The 22336-nt window shown below is 38.1% G+C and overlaps 1 pseudogene; it reads right to left on the bottom strand.

The window, feature by feature from the left end:
- Positions 1–16266: 16266 nt before the first annotated feature.
- LOC122610284 lies at positions 16267–18257 on the bottom strand (annotated as a pseudogene).
- Positions 18258–22336: the final 4079 nt, after the last annotated feature.

The raw sequence follows: 22336 nt of genomic DNA, 5'->3' as shown, positions 1-22336 counted from the left end.
GTATATTCGGGTCCTCGCTTTGTATTCTAACGAATCTTGACAAGTGTATACTTGGTTTTCTTTAGTTCCTGCACCTTGTGATCCACAATCTCTAAAGGCTCTTCAACGAAATTCAACTTATTGGCAACCCGGTTTTTCGTCCAAAGGCACATGACGTTCCTCCTCAGCTAGACATGTTCGAAGATGCGACACATGAAACGCGTCGTGAACTCTCTAAAGCTCTTCCAAGAGTCTCAACCGATAGGCTACCTTACCAACTATTTCCAGTACCTCAAATGGTCTGATATATCATGGTCCGAGCTTTCCACTCTTGACGAATCTGACAACACCTTTCCACGGGGAAACCTTAAGGAGTATACGATCTTTGACACAGATCTCCAAAGGTCTATTTCTTTTGACGTTCACGTGCTAATCTAAGTCGCTCTTTAATCTGAATTACTTTCTCAATAGTCTCTTCAACTAGTTCTGGCCTAACCAACCGACTATTACCAAATTTGGACCACGCGACAGGCAATCTACATTTCCGTCCATACAATGCCTTGAAAGGTGCCATATTAATACTCACGTGATAACAATTATCGTAAGAACATTCTATCAAATGTAGATGGTCATCCTGGTTACCTCCAAAGTCTAGGACATAGGCTCTCAACATGTCTTTTAAAGTCTGAATTGTACATTCACTCTGATCATCGGATTGAGGATGTACACCGTACTCATATCTATTCTAGTCCCAAAGGCCTTCTGAAACCATCGCCAGAATTGAGAATTAAAACAAGTATCTTTGTCCGAAATAATCAAAACCGGTACGCCATGCTTCGACACGACTTCCTTTGCATACTTTCTCACCAATTTCTTGGTAGGGTCCTTTTTCACGAATGGCCCAGAAATGAGCAGACTTTGTCAATCTATCAACTATCACCCATATCATATCACGACTCTCCTTTGTCCTGGGTAGTTTGTAATGAAATCCATAGTCACACAATCCCACTTCCATTCAGGGATTTCTAATTGTGTGACTAATCCAGCAGGCTTCTGATGTTTTGCTTTCACTCATAAACACCTCAAGCATCGACTTACAAACTCAGCAACATCCTTCTACATGTCGGCCCACCAATACAACTCACGCAAGTCATAGTACACCTAATCAGCACCCGGATGTATCAAATACATTGAAGTATGAGCTTCATTCATGGTTAATGTTCTCAAATCACCAGTGAAAGGAACCCATAGTCTGTCTACAAAATACAAGCCGTTATCGTCTCTTAATTCCTTCTTAATAAGCTCTTCAACACTAGCAACCACTGACTGTGCCTCTATAATCTGATATCTAACACTTCTTTGCACTTTGATACTCACAACACGTACTCGTCTAGGCCTAATTCTTTCCTTACGACTTATGTGATAACGAATGTCACAATCGTAGACACTAAGTAACTCAAGCCATCTCTTTTACATCATATTCAGATCTTGCTGCTATATGCAGTAGACTTTTGTAATTCGTGTAGATTAGACACTTGATTCTATACAACTAGTGCCTCCAGCACTTTAATGCAAAAACCACTACTCTTAACTCCAAATCATGAGTTGTGTAGTTCATCCCATAAACCTTTAAGCGTCGCGAAGTGTACCTGATCACTTTTCCCTTTTGCATGAGTACACATTCTAATCCTTAACACGATGCATCGCAATCACTACAAAATCATTTGATCCTTATAGCAGACTCAAAATCGGTGCATTACACAACCTATCCTTCAAAATCTGAAACTCTTTTTCATGTTTCTCACCCTAAGCATACGGTCTGTCTTTCTATGTCAATTGCGTTAGCGGCAACGTAATCTTAGAAAAATATTCGATGAATCTTCAATAATAACCCGCCAGACCAAGGAACTGTCTAACCTCAGTCGGCGTCTCTGGCGTTCTCTATTTCTAAACTGAATTAACCTTGCTAGAATCTACATTACATCTATTCCATCCTTGCTCACAACATGCCTTAAAAGTGTACTTCATTCCGCCAGAATCCACATTTAGAGAACTTTCCATACAGTTTTTCTTTCCTCAACAATTCTAGTACCTTTCTCAAGTGTTCAGTATCTTCCTCTTTTGTCTTTGAGTAATTCGAATGTCGTCGATAAACACAATAATAAAACTTGTCCAAATCCGGTCAACACACTCTATTCATCAAGTCCATGAACATTGCCGGAGCGTTAGTTACTCCAAAGGGCATCACTGTAAATTCGAATCGTCTGTATCTTGTCATAAAAGTGGTTTTTGGTATGTCGTACACATGTACACGTAATTGATGATATTCTGAATGTAAGTCAATCTTTGTGAAACACTTTGCACCTTGGAGCTGGTCAAATAGATCATCAATCCTAGGAAGGGGGATAACGATTATTAACTGTTAATATATTCAGCTTACGATATTCGATAAACATACGAAATGAACCATCATTCTCTTTGACGAATAGAACCAGTGCTCCTCCCGGTGACTAACTAGGTCTAATAGATCCCTTGTCCAGAAGTTAATTGTGTGGCCAATTCTTGTAATTCAGTTCTTGCTAGTCTACAAGGGGATTTCTGCTATAGGAGCCGCGTTAGGGACAAGACTAATACGAAAATTAAGTTGTGAAGACGGAGGTAAAGTCGGGTCAATTATCAGGTAAAACATCCTGATAGTCAAGAAAGACGGGGACATTAGTCAAGCCAACCTCATTAACAGATGCACTCATGACACAACCCTAAAAAGGCTCAGACCTCTCGCTCTGAACGTCTAGTATCTCGCCAATAGGTAAGGATGAGAAAATGGGTTATGTAGAAAAACTTTAGCGTCGATTCCTCATAAACCATGAAAAAGATAAGGAAATGGTGAAAGTTACAACCCTTTTGAAACCTGATCTTCTGAATCAAAAGTTATAAGGGAATTCTAATAATTTTTGTACTACATAGTATTGTCACATCGACCAAAGACATCCAGTCCATACCAACAATAACGTCAAAACTCTCTTTTTCAATAAGTACTAAATCAATAAAGAAAGCATAGTCATTAAGAACTAATGTGCACGAACAAATGACTCGGTCTACTCTGACTAGCTCTCAGTCAACCATTTGTACGTCAATATATATATATATACATATATATATACGTAAGACTCGGTCTAATATTCCATAAGGAAACGAAACTAGTCGCGACAAAACTATAACCAGCCCTCAAGTCAAAAGAATAGTAGCATCAAGATCATTCAAAAGAAGTATCTTGTAGCACAATCGAATCGTTACAAGTCTCTGTTGCATTTAGTACGTAAGTACGACCTCTAGCAACTTGAACTTGATCGCCTTTATTTTGACAGGTCCAACAATCTGTAATTGATTAGGATGAACTTCCACCTGAACCTGTCGCCTAACATACTAAACCAACTCATCAGTCACAACCTCAGATCTCATTACAACCTCTTCTAAGGTAAGCGGACAAACTACAGACATAGTCGACCTAACTTGTGGGGTCAACCTACGAAGATACTTTTTCGATTCCTTTGTTCTCGGGATTAACCAAATATGAAACAAGCCTTAACAACTCATTGAAACGTGTAGCGTAACCAACATGATCAGCACTAATCATCTTATGCTCCAAAAGTTCTCGCCATAATCTTATTAGTTTAGTTGCCATACAGAATTTTTTGGTCAACAACTCCTTAAAATTTTAACATTGCCTCGCTTTGGCCATTACTTTCCCTCTGGCTCGACACTGACCATTCCACCAAGACAGCGCATCCCAAGTAACGAAATCTGTCACATAACCCTCTGAACAAGGGTACACCCACTAATGCCAATCACAGCTTCCATCTATCTAACCACTGAATAAACTCGACTGCTCCACCTTTGTCGTCATCATCTTGCACACAACAATCCTTGAAGTTTTTGTAACAACCCTACTTTTTAATATTATATACGTGCTAGTTAGGTTGTCTATGTTCCCGCAAGCCATAGTTATACTTCGAGCTAGTAGATAATGCTCCTAAATTTGCAATCTAAAGCTATTATTATTGTTAAATTCAATTTAATAAATTACCATTGAACAAAAATTTTAATTAATATTTAATCAAATTATAAATAATAATATAAGTCTCACAAGTTGAGATAACAATCAAAAATCCTTATAAATGTCCAACAATTTAATCACCAAGCCAATTTAATTAAATATGACACAAAAATAAGGTGACCATCTCAAAAATATATAAACAAATATGTACCTAAAAGTACTTGAACAACCATACTAAGTATACATATATGTCCAAAGAAGTACAAATTTATGACAAGACTTAAGTAAAAAAAAAAAAATGAATATATATATATAAATACATGCAAAAGCTACGGCCACATGGGTATATGGATTGTATATGGACTACTTTGGACCACTAACAAGTACATTAGTCACATATACTTGCACCAACACCTATAGTACATTACATGCATTCATACACATACAGAAAAATTCAAAATTCCCTTCCATATTACAACCCCAAAACCGTTCCCCCCTATTCCCAACACACTACACCCAATTAAAATTCATCCAACTCTTTTATTCTCTTTATACTCAACCTTCACTCCATCATAATTACATTTGCACTTCCCATACACACACATAACTCTCTCTCTTTCTCAAAACTCTTCTCCTTCATCTTTTTTCTTCCATATTTTCGGATTTATAAAAAAAGAGTAAGAAACAAGGTCAAAACTCAAGTTTAATCAACAATAATAATAAGAAACTTCTAGGTTTAAGTAAGGGTTACATTAAGCTAAGGATTAAGGGTTGTTTTGAGGTTGAAACAAGGGTTATTTGGAGCTTTTTGGGTCACGAAATTTCTGCACATTTTCCATCTTCAAAAGTGTTCATCAAGGGTATATATCTTCATCTCTTAACTAGTTTAATCTTGTTTATGTTCATATTAAAAAGGTTTTATCAAAAGGTTATGTTTTCTTTATGTTTGCTTTTGAATATGCACTTGATGAGGGCAAAGTTGATAGGATCTTTCTTTCCATGCTCATGCATGTTGAATCCATGAAGAAAGATCCAAGGATTCAACTAGTTAAAGACCCAAAAGTGTAAATATATATTATATAGCTTTTGATATGGTTTTTCTTGTGAAAGATGGTCATATTAATGTATATTATGAAGAAATATTTTCTGGAAAATTTGATAAAAAAAAAATATGTATTTGATGTTATATTGATAGATCCATAAAAGTTTGTATCAAAAAGTGTTGATGTGTGTTGATAGTTTGTAAAGTAACTTTTTATATAAAAAGATGAACATATTTTATATAATATTTGTACATATATTTCTGGAATATTTCATAAAAATATGTTTTCATGTTGATGGATTGGAGATGGATAAAGATTTATGTTAAAAAGTATTGATTTAAGTGCATGCATGTTAGATTTAAGAAGGTTGGATTGTTGTTTGGATTATGAGATGGTTAGAGAATTGTATTAACTAAAAATATGTTAATCTTGAAGTTAATATTCTGGAAAAATTTATAAAATATTAAACCTACTGGAAATATGATATACCAAATGTATAAAATTTATAAAATCTATGACGAACCTACTGGAAATATGATATACCAAATGTATAAAATGCAAGTCACTTGATGTATGGCAAGAATTAGCTCAAAAATCGCCTTTTCGGGTCAATAAATCACTAACCGAAAGCACAAAATTACACATATCACACCACCACCACTATCACGACTTGAACCACCAAAATATGATGAACTTACTGTAATATTTGAGGTTAGAATGAAATTCCATTTTGAAGTACCTTTATAGCTTAAGAAATGAGGCTAAAATCACTATTTCGGTAAACGATTTTTAATTATAAAGTCCTAAATTTAAGCAAGACACAAGAGATGTTGAATTAATATTAATTTGTGTTGATATAAGTTGCCAAAAAGGCCTTGAATTTTCGGACTAAAACTCTTGTGGTGATTTGTAAGAATTTCTATGATTTCATGAATTAAAATGGTAATTAAAAGATATATAAATTAATTAATAAATTATATAAACCATGAATCTGATCAAAGCTACATAACCAATGATAAAAGTGACCAAAACCTACTGTGGAAAAATAATTGTAAGCAAGGAAACAAGAACTATACAATTTAAAAGTAAATTATTAAGTAAAAGTCACTAACTAATCATTATTATTAAATAAATAGAAATAATGCACAAATAAATATAAAAATCATAATATTACAAATAAAAAGGCTTAGAAATTAGTAGATAGTCCATCTATAATTATCTATGAATTTTAGAGATAATTTAAGGACTTAAAAGTAATTATAAGGAATTATTTAATTAATAAATCAATAAAATAAATAAATAATTAATTAAATAATATTAAAGTAAATAAATAATTATAAATCAGTAAAATATATCAACATTAATATTATAAGAACACAAATGTCAAATATGGTTATTAAACAAAGTATGCAATGGAAAATATATATAAAACAAAGTTAAACTACCGAAATTCCAATAACCGAACAAAATCGTATGAATGACCTTTACTACCAAATGTCTTCCAACCAAATGAGGTGAACAACATAATGTACTTGAATTCCATAATTAAACAACAACCAAAGATGGGCATGTCTACTAGTATACATCTCATGATCTAGTTTACTAGTCATGCAACACACACTTACGTTGTGCATATTTCGAATACCATGGTTTAGGCTTGCTTGAGGAAAGCCACCACTAGCCGAAGATCTCACTTTTGATCAGCTCTCTTTCACTCTCAAATCAAGTGAGTCATAGCCCCCTTTCAAACTATTTTATGTGTTTAACTATCGAGGTGAAAAGCATGATATATAAATGAAAATTGCTCTTATATACATATATATGAAATGATTCTTGATAATATGATTATGAAATCAAATTGTTTCGTATGTTCAATGTGATAAATGTTTTATGATGAGCTTGAGTTCTGTCAACCCGTTTTCTTTCGGTACACTACTATTTACTCCGAAAGTGGAGGCCTGTAGTTAGATAGTTGCGCAACTAGGATTTGTGCACCCACCCAACGTGTAACGGTGGGATGTTTGGTTGCCTTTGTGACGACCATCATTCCCAGTCCGACCACGCGGTGTTCTAGCTACCTTAAATTTGAATGGTCGTCTCCATGGCACGACCCTATTATTATTAATACGACACTTGATTGACAGCTTGTGCTATGAAATGAATTATATATATATTGTTGGACTTGATAAAATGGTAGTAGTAGTGGCTCAAGCATTTACTCATCAAAGTTTACTTGAAATATGCCCATGTGGCTAGATGATATTGATATTATTATGTTGGTTATTATAAGTTGAACATACGCTTAGAAATGATTTTTTGAAGGAATACATGGAAATTTTAAGACTCATTATCCTTGAATATGGTTGGGTTATATATATGTGTTGCTAGTTAAAACCTATGAACTCACTCAACTCTTGTAGTTGACACTTTTTTCTTCATGCTTTTCAGGTTTAGAGCTGTAAGTAGCTTCAAGGACCGCATCTTGGATTCTATGTGTTTGTTGTATGGTTGGACAAGTATTGCAAACATTTGATCTTTTAATTATGAATTTGGTTATGTAATTGAATTAGACGTCATCTTGAACTTGTAATCTTTTGGATTTGAATGTCATTTGAAAACTTGTGTTGATGTTTTACATTTAAATCTTTTGTACCATGTCGTTCTGTGGCATCTCGTGTTTCCGCCTTAGTTGGGGTGTTACAGTTTTTGTAAGTAAAACAACATATGTCACCACTTATAGGCTCTTTTAGTACAATCCCAATACGAATTCTCTCATCAGCGTCTGCATAGTATTCACTAGTCTCCTTATTCACTGCCTCCTCATAGCAGGCATTCTCTGCTTCATGACAAATCGGTCCTTCCTTCGTCGCATTTCGGGTATTTTGTGTCAGTACAACATTGATGACTTAAATAACCGCGGCGATCGTCTTCGTTCGCAGTAGCTTTCATCTTACCGTTATTCCACACACGTTAGTATATCTCTAGAACGTTAGATGCGAAGAAACGCTCGAAAATGTCAATGTCTATGTCACATGTTACACTCAGCAAGCTCTCTCGTCTTACGGTCTAAGGGGTGCTATCTAGAACTTAAACTAATCATGCAGTTCACGTCAATGCAATACATATATATACTAATAATATATAACCCTAAATCGCAGTTAAAATGTGGTCTGAATCTAACACCTACATCCGTTGCACTAGTGGTGTATGTATACAGGGTGTACCAGCGGCTAACCCTCCACACCCCTAGTACATCTAATGCAAGGTCGAATCACGGTATTGGTATGCTCTCTAGGTATTGGCTCGGTATGTATACAGGGTGTACCAGCGGCTAACCCTCCACCTAACCAACACCCATTAAACAGCCCAGGGTAGCTACCACACTCTCACTACAAGTGCAATCACTGATGTTAATAACTGTCGCAAGGCATGGCGGTAATCATAGAACAGTTGATCAGACTTTTCTATGATTATCGTTATGCGATACTAGTTAGCGCCATCACTTCATCTTGCTCTAAAACAGATAAATAATTACAATAACACCGTAAGCACACAGTCACCACAAGTACACAGTCACCAATCGATATCCATGGTCAAAATAAACACGGGGATAATAAGTCTCAATAGGATATGAACTCAAAATATAAGTGACGTTCACGTCTAGAATGCATCTATGATTCCTATTGTAAATGCTATACGGGGTTCTTAGGTTATAGTCTAGGCCTTTCCACCTAAATCTCTACATCCAAGGCTCTGATACCATTTTGTAACACCCTACCGTTGGCGGAAACATGAGGTGTCATGAAAAGTACAGCATGACATGTAATTACATAGATACTATTAAATGAAATAGAATATAATAAATATATTCCCAAAAACATGAGTTCAAAGTCATAACGATGCTAGAACATCTTAATACAACAAGTCCACAAACGGGATAGTCCAAGACATGTAGCCTTAAAGTCTGACAAAGTAAAGGAGCTCTAGTCTCCAAAGTCCAGTCCTAGCATGACTGTCCTTATTCCTGATTTGCCTGAGTACCTGAAAAGTATACTAAAACGTGTCAACACAAGGTTGGTGAGTTTGTAGGTTTTAGTCAAAATGTCTAGTCAAGAAGGAAGTCTTTTGTCGATTCTTTTAAGTAAAAACAAGCATTTATTCAATATATAATGAGCAGAGTTACGCCATATAAGTCACCGTACTCAAGTCTCAAGTCCAAGTCTCATAGTCTCAAAGTCACAAGTCTCATAGTCCAAGGTACTCAATGTACCCAAAGTACTCAAAGTCTCAATGTCTCAAAGTCTAGCCTTACGGTACCTGCCTTAGTCCATAGTCTCAAAGCCTCAAGTTTCCAATACATAAAAAGCACGTCAAATAAGCACGTCATAAAGCACAACAACAAACACATAATCACACACATACAACAAGACAGAAGCACATCAAATGGCATAAGTAACTCTATACGCACAGGCTCAATATTGAACATAAACAGAAATCGACAAAACTGTTTAAAAAGAAAAAAAATATATATATATACTTTTCACCCCAAAACATGTAAAAAGAGGGGCTACGAAACTCACCTGAAAGAGGCACAAGTATAAGTACCCTAAGTTAACGAACAAGAACAGGAATAGCCAGTACACCTGAAACAAGCTCAATATCTGTCCAACAGTCCTACATTGTCCACAAGTCATCCAGTAAGTACTTACTTAATTTCACACGTCCAAGTCCGATACTAGTGTCTTAGGAAATGCCATTATGTCTCATCAATGTCATAATATATAGAATAGTCTATTTGTCCTTGTAATTGTCTAATAAAATAGTTCGTTTAATAATGTCACGTTTTGTTGTTTATATCCCGTCAAGTCCTCGTATGAACGTCTTTATAAAATATATTAAGTCCGGAAAGTCATATAATTTGTACATTGTCTTTACAAAGTCCTTTAATTTTTGCATTTATATAAGTATATATATATAAATATATTCAAATTAAATTAGTTCTTGTATATATATATATAATTGTCCATTTTAAATTAATCCATATATATACACAAAAGTCCGAATGTCCATATTATTTCGATTTCACATCATTATGGATCCAATTATAAACATGGTTCTAATTAACAAGGACCCAAATCTGAATTTCGACCAAGAATACTTAAGTTTGACCTTGACCAGAAAACTTAATTTTGACTTTGACTAGAAACCCTAATTTTGACTAAATCAATAACTTAATCTAATTTTGACCAAAAGAACTCAAATTAACAACAAATCTGATTTTTGAACTCAAAATCATATTCCAGCAGATTTGACCGGCGTTGACCGATCAGAAAACGAATTCTAACCATCTTTGACCGACTTTGACCGACCCGAATAGCACATTTTTAGACCAAAATTCACTAATACAAGTCGGATCTAACCAAAATAACCAAGAACAAGTCAAAATCTAATCCAAAATCAACAAAAATCACTCGAAAATCATATTTACCCACAGATCTATACAATTTTTGGTTATAAGGACATATACTAACCCAAAATCACAAATTAACACAACAAGTCTTACCCAAGAACAATGATTTCGGCCCAAAGTATTCGTATCTAGGAGATTTCGGTTCATAAGTATTCGGATCTAAAGTATTTCGACTCAAACATCTCGGATTTCAAAAGTTTTCAGGTGTAACATTCCGGATTCAAGGGTTTTCGGATATATAGATTTCGGGTATGTTTATATGCCAAGAACACTATACAAGCGAAAATATACATATATAAGGTACAAAAATCGGGTCTAAATATATATATATATATACATAGATATAACTGATTTATATATATATAAATAAGATTTCGGATCTAAACAAAATAGGTAAGAAAGATTTGGATCCAAAGAATTACAAGCAGACAACTGAAGAAGAACTTTTACAGATGGCCCTTCGCCAGTTCTTCTTCTCTTAGCAACTGAAGAGATGGGTTGGTTGTCTTGAGCAACAAGATTCAATTTTTCTTCAACATTGTTAGTGCATGATTCTTAGTGACATGAGCATTCTAGATAATGTGAAGTATATTTATTTATAAGTTCAAGTCTTGTAATTATCTTGTAATTACCGTTTGTCCATAATATTACCTTGGTATATATTGTTGAGCCAATTGGGATCCATTTATGTTTATATGTTTGTTTATTATTTGTATTTTGCAGGTTTTAGACATAACATGTAAAGAGTCATTGAGTTAATAATGTTTTTGCGTTCAACAGCAGTTGAGATATTAACTCAATGTACTTCCAAAGGGAAGTTAAGATAATTGTGTTTCTACGTATTTACAGCAGTATAAACATTATCTTAAATACACACTTCCAATAGGTAATATAGACGACGTAGTTTCTGCGTATTCACAGTAGTTGAAATGTTGTCGAAGGCTAATGCTAGTTCTGCGTATATGATGGTCCACGATTGCACAACTTATGTTTAATTTAGAATACAAGAAAGAAAATAAGCAACAAGAACAATGTAAAGTTCAATTGCAATACATCAATGCAAGGATAATCATATGTATCATTGATTAAACGATGAATACATGGTTGATCTTACACTTGACTTACAAGAATACAAGAGAACACAGATAGTTGCTTAGTCTAGGAAGATAAGAAAAACATAAGCAATTACACACTTTTAGACGGCCAGACACACTTAGCACAATGAGGCTGTGTTGCTTTATATAGGGGAAGACATGAGTCAACACAGCCTGCTTTGATTGTGACTTGATGGTGGTTGTCGACTTCCAGTTGGCTCATAGTACTTGAATCATGTGCCTATTGTCTTTTATACCAAATCGGGTAAGAGAGAGAGAGAACCCTTGCTTTGGTCCCAACATGTACATTTACCATTCAAGGCAAATTACAGTTAGCTAACCACCATGTGACCTTTTTGTCTTTATGTAGTTTAAATATTTCCCGCCAAGAGACTTAGGTCAGTATGCATCTTGCTGAAGACGTCTTTTTAGTTGCTGGTGAATTGTTAGAGACTTGCTGACGACGTGTGTTAGCCAGCAAGTCTTCGTCAGCGAATCCCAGACTTAAAAGTGCTGGAGGACGCCATAGCAGCTTCCATTTCAAATGCTTCTTCTTGCTTTGCTATCCTCAGTACTGGATCGTTCAATCTGTGGGGCTTCATCAGTTCTTCTTCAATCCTGCTGACTACTGGTCTGGCACCCCAAGACGAAAAAATAGTTGATCATTTGCGAAATTGTTGAAGAAGATGCCAGCAGGTTGTTCCAGTACCCTCCCTTCTTCAAAATGAGCCCTGGGAGGAAGCCTTAGATTCAAGCCAGAGTCAGTGGGAATTGGAGGAAGGTCAGCAGGCAGAGGTCTGTTGGAATGCTTTCTTTTTGGAACTCTTCTGCTTGCTGTCTGAGACACAGCTACTGGAGTGCCAAATATAGTTCTTAGAAGGGGAAGATCTTCCTTGAACTTAGTCTCATACTCCAGAATCCTTTCGAAAAATTTCTTGAGCATGTTTTGAAGGTGATCATAGCTAGCAGCCTTCTTGTCTTTGATCAACATATATACTTCAAACCATTCAGACACCCCAAGATTCTTTAGCTTTACATTCACAAGTTTTACTGGAGTGGGAAGACCCTCCCTTCTGAACTTCAAATTAGTTAGCGTACCCATGGCAGCTTTTCTTACCTCCACAGCAATAATCTTTTCAGGCCTTTTTCTTTCCTCCATAATTCCCAACCACCTGGCTTTCTCCCTTTCAAACCTTTCCTTCTTCTCCTTAATCATCTGCTCAACATGTGCTTGTTTTTGTCTATACATCGCTTCAGGCCCACCAGTAAGTAGTAACATTCTCTGCTCACCATCCATCTCATCTTTTTCAGCGAGGGCCATACTGGCAATGAGCTCTAAACTTTTCTTTTCATTTTCTACGTTCAGTTTTCTTCTATGAAGCTCCTCCAGTGCCTCTTGTTGAGTTTTTCCCTCAGCAGTTAAAGCGAGAATGTCAATCACTTGAAATTGATTGCCTGCTGGGGAGATGATGGAGAGATTGTCAGCATTTAGATAATATTCTGGCCTTCTACTGGCTGGAACCCTCGTAGCTTCAGCCCCCATTCTTTCTAACAGTTTTTGCCTGGCAGCTTCCTGACCTGCTGCAGTAATGTGAGGGCTGAGGACTTCTTTAGCAGCTGTATCCTCTTGGGAAGCATCGATCACCATTAACTGTCGCTCCCCCTCAGTATTTGTCTCCCCCTCAGCATCAGCAGGGGGAGCGACATTGCTTTCCACGTCTTGTACAGCCACTATTGCCCTTTCATTATTGTTAGTTTCGGTGGCTGTACACGTGTTGTCATCTTCATCTATGATCTTGTCAGCAGTCTCTTCAATGAACTCATTTGCAGCCTTCTTAACTGCTTCAGAGACAAGATCATAGAGAGTAGCATCAAGTTTCTCCCCCTTGGAGGTAGTATCATTGATAACTACCTCCACCACTGCTGCTGGGGCATCCTTCTTGTTCAGAAGTTGGGTCAGCAGGTTCTTAATCTCAGCAACCTCTGTTTCCAACTTTTGCTGGCACTTACGATCTTCCTTAGTGAATGAATCTTGAGGAGAAGGAAGACTGGCCACACGAGTATCCAAGGCATGAATAGCCTTGACATTGTCTTCCACTTTGGTGATAAGTGGAGAGACAAGATTAGCGAGTTCTTTAACTTCAGCAGCTACTGAGGAGCTGCTGGTGGATGCCTTCATAGCCATAACTTTTGTAGCGTTTACAGATTTGCACAGCGATCGACTTGTCCCCAGAATGATCTGCTGATCCTTTTTGATAGAAGAGAGAGATGTGCGCAGTTTTTCTTGATCAGCAGCTAGGGAGATGGATTTTTCTTTGATGCTTTCGATGCTGGCACTGTTTTCCTGCTGCCTGACATACCAGCTTTTTAGTGTTCGTACCAAGGCATCATCTTCAGTATCTTTTATTTCAATGGCTAGATGAGCAGCCTTGGATATGTCATTCAGAGTTTCTTCGATTCTGGCAAGCCTTTCAGAGGAGTGAGTATTGTAGGCGATGCCCAGATCTTTGGCAGTCAGTAGAATATTGGCAGATTTGTTAGCAGGTTGGCTTTCAAACATGCTTGGGAAGGAAGATGGCATGCTGAAGGAAGGCATCCTCAGTGCATTCATATCAAGTGCCCTCACTGCTGGTGTGGATTTACCAGCAGGTGCATCAACCAAAGCTTCAGTGCTTGTTTCCATAAATGTTTCTGTTTGAATTTCCATAGAGGCTGCTGCATTAACATCAGCAGCAGCCATTTCAGGAGCGACAACTGCATTATCATTAGGATCAGCAGCAGTGTCCTCATCATCATCCTCCTCTAGGTCACTGGCAATTTGTTCATCAGCATGGGTGGAGGAGTCCAGCTGGAATTCATCAATGGTGAATTCTTCCAGTTCAAATTCACTTCCCTCAACATCAACCATTTCATCATCCAGCTCATCAGATCCAGCACCTTCTACTTCACACATTTCACCCTCATTCATATGATCAGTTGGTCCTTCAGGGTTTTCATCAATGATAGTTTCTTCATGTGGTTCAGCAACAACACCACCTTCAACAACATTTTCTCCTTCAATCACATCAACACCTTCACTTGCACCAACAATAGAGTAATTTAATGGGGTATGGGAACCGGGTGCCTGATGCATAGCAGGGTTACGTGCATACTGCTAAGGATAGACAGAAAGTAGTACCTGATGCATAGCAGGAGTGAGTTCAGCATATTTTGCTTCAAATAATTCAGGATCGCATGCTGGAGTCTTATAGACAGTGTTGGCGATCCTTGGAGAGTTGATGTAATTTGCTCCAGCGATAATGTATTCATTTCCCAACTCACTTTTGAAGATAAGTGAGAGGAATCGAGAGAAAGGCACTGAACTTGACCTATTTTTAATGGAGACTTTGCCTTTAAGATCTTCAAAAATTACTGTTGCAAAGTCCAAGAAACGTCCATGTGCCAGTGCATAAATGATCTGCATCTGGCCAGCAATGGCTTGATCGAAAGAGCCACTGTTTCCACCCAGACACTGTATGACATGGGTGAACAACAACCTCCATACCCCTGGTAAGAACTTCTTTTGAGGATTGCTGTGTACAGCTTGCACTGGCTCCACATTTGTACCATATCCAATGGACGCCAGCCAATCCTTCCATACTTGGTTTGGGACTGTACCAACGAATGGACGTTCTTCAGTTTGTTGAGGAAGGCGAAGAGCCTTCCTTAGTGAGTTGACAGTGATGTCAATACTGTACTTTCTCTTCAGTACCGTACCAGTAACAGTATCATTTACTTTATCATATGTACAAGTCCACCAATATTCACGTAAGAGATGAAGAGGCATCTCACCAGGGTCTCTGTACAGAGCCCTTCTGACATCACACCCCATGATGAAATCCATCATAGAGTAGTACCCTTCTACATTCTTGGGTACTCCTTGAGATCCAAGATAGTTGTTTGCTTTGACAGTAAGTTTGGATGCTTGAAAGTAAATCGAGGTAACGTTTGGGATACTTATATAATATAATATTGACAAAAATACGTAGTGGAATACACTCAAACATCTAGAGGTATCCACTGAAGGGTTGTATAAAAGAGGTAGATGCTGATTGAATATTAAACAATTTTTGGCAAATTGTCAGCCATCAACGGATTTTAGATGTCTTTACCAGCAGCCGTTTGCTGCAGGACTAGATAGGGACTTTCAGCACCCTATTACTTTTATTATGCTTTTTCCCAAAGCATCAGGGATCAACGGATTTTAGGTGTCTTTACCAGCAGCCGTTTGCTGCTGGACTAGATAGGGACTTTCAGCACCCTATTACTTTTGTTATGCTTTTTCCCAAAGCATCAGGGATCAACGGATTTTAGGCGTCTTTACCAGCAGCCGTTTGCTGCTGGACTAGATGAAAACTTTTGGCTTTCCATTGCCTTTATTTTGCTTTTTCCCAAAGCAACATGGATCAGCAAGTAAAAGGAAGAGCTCGCTGATAACTTTGACTTAAGAAGTCGCTGCTCATCTTCATAAAAGGAATATGGGCAGTAAAACATGAGTGATCATGTTGAACTAGTAAAATCACCATTTAACATACCCAACCGGCTGACGAGATCCTTGAATCGCTTTTCATCTAAAGGTTTAGTGAAGATGTCAGCAAGTTGGTCATCAGTGGGAATGAAGTAGATTTCAACATCCCCTTTCATGACATAATCACGAATGAAGTGATACCTAATGTCAATGTGTTTAGTTTTGGAATGCTGAACAGGATTATGTGTGATAGCAATGGCACTTGTGTTATCACACATGATGGGGATCTTTGAAAAATTTAAGTCATAGTCAGCAAGTTGGTTTTTCATCCAAAGGACTTGTGCACAACAACTTGCTGGAGACACATACTCTGCTTCAGCAGTGGATATGGAAACTGTATGCTGTTTCTTACTAGACCAACTAGTTAGCCTCCCCCCAACAGTTGACATCCACCACTTGTACTTTTCCTATCTAACTTGCAACCAGCATAGTCAGAGTCCGAGTATGCAACTAAGTCAAAGGAAGAGTCCTTGGGATACCAGAGACCTAAAGAGGTGGTTCCTTTGAGATATTTAAAGATACGTTTGACAGCGAGAAGATGAGACTCCCTTGGGGATGCTTGATATCTTGCACACAAGCAAGTAGCAAACATAATGTCGGGACGACTAGCTGTGAGATACATTAGAGAGCCAATCATTCCACGATATAATGTGGGATTCACATGCTTACCATCAAGGTCAGCATGGAGATTGTTAGGAGGAGACATGGGAGTTGACTTAGTAGTGATGTTGGTCATATCAAATTTGGCTAGCATGTCTCGAATATATTTTTCTTGGTTTATAAAGATGCCATCAGTGAGTTGGCGAATTTGTAAACCAAGGAAGAAGGTTAGCTCACCCATCATGCTCATTTCAAAATGAGAGGACATTAGTGAGCTAAATTTGTTGCAAAGTTTCTTACTGGAGGATCCAAATATGATGTCATCGACATATATTTGTACATAGAGAACATGAACACCCTTTCTATAGATAAACAGGGTGGAGTCTATAGATCCTCGCTGAAACTTATGAGAAAGAAGGAATTCAGAGAGGGTGTCATACCAAGCTCTGGGAGCTTGTTTAAGACCATACAATGCTTTGTAAAGACGATAGACGTGGTTTGGCTTGGTTAGATCTTCAAAACCAGGTGGTTGCTCCACATAAACTTCTTCTTCGAGTTTTCCATTTAGGAAGGCACTCTTGACATCCATTTGATATACTGTGAAGTTTCGATAAGCAGCATGTGCCAGGAATAAGCGTATTGCTTCAAGTCTAGCCACTGGTGCAAAGGTTTCGTCATAGTCGACTCCTTCTTCTTGAAGGTACCCTTGAGCAACTAACCTAGCCTTGTTGCGAGTAACTACTCCACCTTCATCCATTTTATTCCTATAAACCCACTTAGTTCCAATGGGTTCTTTGCCAGGAGGAAAAGGAACTAAGAACCAAACATGTTGTCTTTGGAATTGAGTTAGTTCTTCTTGCATGGCAGCAACCCAAGATGGGTCAACCATGGCTTCTCCAATATTCTTAGGAGTTATCATTGACAAGAAATTAACATATAGACATGTGTTTCTTGTCGCTGATCTAGTCACAATGCCCTGCTGAGGATCACCAATAATCTGGTGAGCCGGGTGACTAGAAGTCCATTTAAGTGATGGAACACTTGATGAACCTAGAGGGGCAGCGGAAGATATTTGCATTGGATCAGCAGAAGAATAAGAGGAGAAATCAATGGTAATTGAAGAATTAAGAGAAGCTTGATCGGTAGAGCAATTTGGCTGATTTAAGGTTTCAATAATGGGGTCTTCAGCAGACACCATGTCTTCAGTGTGAGCTGAAGCATCATGAAACACTTCATCAGCAGTGTCATTAACTTGCACATCATCAGCCAGTGATCTAGGTTTGGCTGATGCTGCATGGATTGACCTTAAGATAGGCTTAACTGGCTTAATCGTATAGATATGAGCAGCAACTTGCTCCAGCTCAGGATCAGCTTCACTATCCTTAGTGAGTTGCTGATCAGCAGGAGACGAGCAAGAAGCATCCTCAAACGAGTCAGCATCTTCCATAGGAGGGTAACTAAACCCATTGAAGATTTCTTCAGTGGAAGATGGCTGGATATCTTTAAGAGCTGAAGAGCTCTCATCAAAAGTGACATGAATTGATTCATCCACTTTTTGAAGACGAGTGTTGAATACTCTAAAAGCTTTGCTTATAGAAGAGTATCCAACAAAGTAACCATCATCAGCTTTAGGATCAAATTTCCCTAAATGATCCTTATTATTAAGAATGAAGACAGGACATCCAAATACATGAAAGTATTTGATTTGAGGTTTCTTTCCTCTCAAAACTTCATATGCAGTTTTGTCATGTCTTTTGACAATGAGGCATCTATTTTGGGTGTGACAAGCAGTGTTGACTGCTTCAGCCCAAAACCTATTTGAAAGAGAGGACTCACTGAGCATAGTGCGTGCTGCCTCTATAAGAGTTCTATTTCTCCTTTCAGCAACACCATTTTGCTCAGGAGTTCTAGTGGAAGAGAAGTTTTGTGAGATCCCTTGATCAGCACAAAAGGTTTCAAGAGTATGGTTTCTAAACTCAGTGCCATGATCACTTCTGAGTTGTTTGACTCTTATGCTGTTGAGATTTTCCATTTTCTTAATGAATTTGATGATCTCATCAGCAGCATCACTCTTAGAATTTAGGAAGATTGTCCAAGTATATCGTGAATATTCATCCACAATTACCAAAGTGTATTTGCTACCCTTTAGACTTTGGACGTTCACTGGACTAAAAAGGTCCATGTGAAGAAGGTGAAAGCAACCCTTAACAGAGTTGGCTTGTTTAGTTTTAAAAGTTGTTCTATGGCATTTGCCTTTTTCACAAGCACCACATAGTCTATCTTTTTCAAAAGAGAGAGGAGAAAGGCCACGAACAAGGTTCTTTTTGGCCAGTGAGTTTATGGTTTTGAAGTTCACATGCGACATTCGCTTGTGCCATAACCAATTTAACTTAGATGCTGACTTAGCAAAGAAACAAGTCTCACTATCAGTTTTGATAGGAGTGAAGTCGACAAGATATACATCTCCTTTTCTTGGAGCAACCAAGACGACTTCCTTGTTGATGTTTACTACAGTGCCTTGATGCTTATCAAGGATTACTTTGTAGTCAGCATCACATAGTTGACTTATGCTGATGAGATTATGCTTTAGTCCATTTACATAAGCAACTTTTGAGAATTTTTATAAGGCCATTAGAAAGAAGACCATATCCTTCAGTCTGGCCAGTGGAGTTATCACCAAACACCACTGTAGGACCAGGTGCTTCAGTATAGTCATCCAGCAGGGATTTCGAGCCTGTCATGTGTTTTGAACAGCCATTGTCCAAATACCACACTCCTTTTCCTAGCGAGCCCTGCATGGATGAAGAGAGGGTAAGGATCACTTTATTCACCCAAACCTATGTCAGCAGGATTCTCTGGAGGAATTTCAGTGGAGGAAGTTGGCTCTACAGAGAGAGCCTCTACCAGAGTATGATGATTTCCTACTGAGAAAGGGATAGGATTTTCTTCATTGGGGGGCAGGATGCTGGTTTCATTGCTATGAAGGTAAGCAAAGTTGCTCACAACTTCAGGAGCACTGAATTCAACCAGCATTGTGGGTTGCCCCCAAGCATTAGAAACAACTCTTTGAGAATGGGGAATTTCAATGCACTGAGCAGCAATGTAATCAGCAAAACTTGAATTAGTGACAGAGGAAGAGTCACTGATAACAGGTTCAGTAGAGAAGTTCTCACTGATCCTGTTAGAAGAGGAAGATGTTTCAGCAGCTGTAGGGATTTTAGATTCACATACAACTATTGGAGCATCTTTAGGACAGAATCACATTCAGAAGCAACATGTCCTCTACTGCTACAGAGATAGCACTTATTGTCAGAGGAATTGCCTTGACTTTGAATGAGAAAATCCTTTAGTTGAGATGAAAGATCATTCACTCACTGAGTGAGTTCATTTATTTGAGGAGAAGAGGAAACCATGCTCTTTTGCTTGGATTTGGACTTATTCCTTTGTCTAAGCTTAGGACGGGGCATTTGAGGAACTGGACCAAGTATTGAGTCACTATTATGATTTTGAGGAGGCAGATGTCCTCTGATCATGGTCCAAGCTTGCTTCCCAACAGGCTGAGAAGAAGAGGAACCCTGCTGAGGCAGATTCTTACGAATAGGAGTAGTGGATCTGACTTGACGCTTTGGAGTGATCGACCTCATTTGCCTATGAGGTAGATACTCCTTGCTGGAAATAGATGATTGATAGTGCTGAGAGGGCACACGTCCTCTTTGAGGAGTAATAGACCTTGTTTGCTGATGAGGCAAACATCCTCGCTGAGGAGTTATAGGCCTTACCTGCTGATGAGGGAAGTATCCTCGCGGAGGAGTGCCCGATCTATTTAGAGAAGGCTGTTTTCCCTTTTTTGGAGTGACATGCCTTAGATTTGATTTAGAGGGTAAGGAATGAGATACAACATCAGCAGTTACACTCTTTGTGGGAGGTATCTGCTGGTGTCTTTCATCAGCGAACCTGACCCTTTTATTTACTTGTTCTATCATAGAATTTGTATGAGAAGGTTCAAGTTGAGAAGATTTAGCACCAGAAATTTGCTGGTTGACATGATGGTCCTGCTGAGGGATACCATAGTCATATGGAGCAGCAATGGTGCTTCTTTTGAAAGGTTCAGCACCTTTTGAAGATAGAGGCTGAGGAGCAATAGGTACATACCCATCGCTTGAGATATCTCCTTTGAAGGTTCTTGGAGGAGAATATTGAACTCTCCCTTCATGTGGCAACATGCCAACAATAGGGAGATGAGAGAACATGTTAAAAGTACTGGTAGAAGTAATAGTACTTTTAGCATTTTGAGAAGAGGGATCACTAGAAGGTGCTGAAGCTTTGGTGTCCATCTCAGCATGATAGTCATTTTGTCCTTTGACAAAATAACACTTCTTCATTTCATCAAGTGAGATGGAAGACGAACAAGGTGGAGGAATGGATACTTCAGGCTTTACATCATCTTTAAAGGAGTCAGCAATGGAGGCAACAGCATCAAAGTTGCCACCAATTACTGCTTGTACTTGAGCAGGAACTTGTTCGCTCAAGCATTGATGATGGAATTTAGAAGCCTTTGACCAGGAGGTCACAATCTTCTTTAGATTTGAAACTTCAGCCTTGAGAGATTCATTCTCAAGTTGAAGTTTTTGAGTCATTAACTCATGAGATTGAAGTTCAACATGAACATTCTTCAATTTCATAAGTTTTTCAGATTTTTCACTCAACTCTACTCCAGCAGAGTTAAGTTTGGATTGAAGTTCAGCACGTAGACTTTCTACGAACTGAAGATCACAAGACAAAGACTCAATGATTTTGGTCTTGTCTTGACTTGAAGGAGAAAGAAGAGAGTGTACCTTTTTAACAGTGACGTTTACCCACTGACTTGAGGAGACTTGATCCTTGGTCAGAGCATCACTGTCAGCAAGTGCCATAAGTCACATAGCATCAACATAATCGTCATCATCAGAATCATCTGAGTCAGCCCAATCATGTTCCTCAACAATCAATCCTTTTGCTGGGACTTTATCCTCTGTTTCAGCAACCTTGGCCTTCAGCTGATAATATTTGTTCCTACAATCATCAGCAGATTTGGGAGGATTAGTTTTGGAGGCAGCAGGATTGGGCAAGGAGACTCTACACTCCTTCTGATAGTGACCTTTCCTGCCACACCTCCAGCATTCTTCCTGTGATTTATCAACAGGAGGTTTGAGGGGAGTAATCGTTTTTCGATTATTCCACCTTTTAGAGTATTTTCTTCCAGCGACCAGGGCAAAGCCCATGAAGTCATTAAACATTTCTTGTTTTTCTTCATCATCCAGCTCATTAATGAGAGTCTGAATTGATGCTGGAAGATTTGAGGTACTGGCACCATCATAGAGATCGATGGGCTCAGTAGAGACAAGAGCAACTGGATCAGAAATAGGATGAGAAGAGATGCTGACAGGAGAAGAGGAAGAGCCAGCATGCCTTTTGGCATCAGCAGAAGCTCGAATATTTTGAGCCAATGCTCTTTCTTCAAATTGAAGAGTGCCAAAAACTTCTTCA

This window comes from Erigeron canadensis, chromosome 8 (assembly GCF_010389155.1).
Source record: "Erigeron canadensis isolate Cc75 chromosome 8, C_canadensis_v1, whole genome shotgun sequence".
NCBI classification, from domain to species: Eukaryota; Viridiplantae; Streptophyta; class Magnoliopsida; order Asterales; family Asteraceae; genus Erigeron; species Erigeron canadensis.
This window is presented reverse-complemented; position numbering and strand designations above follow the sequence as displayed.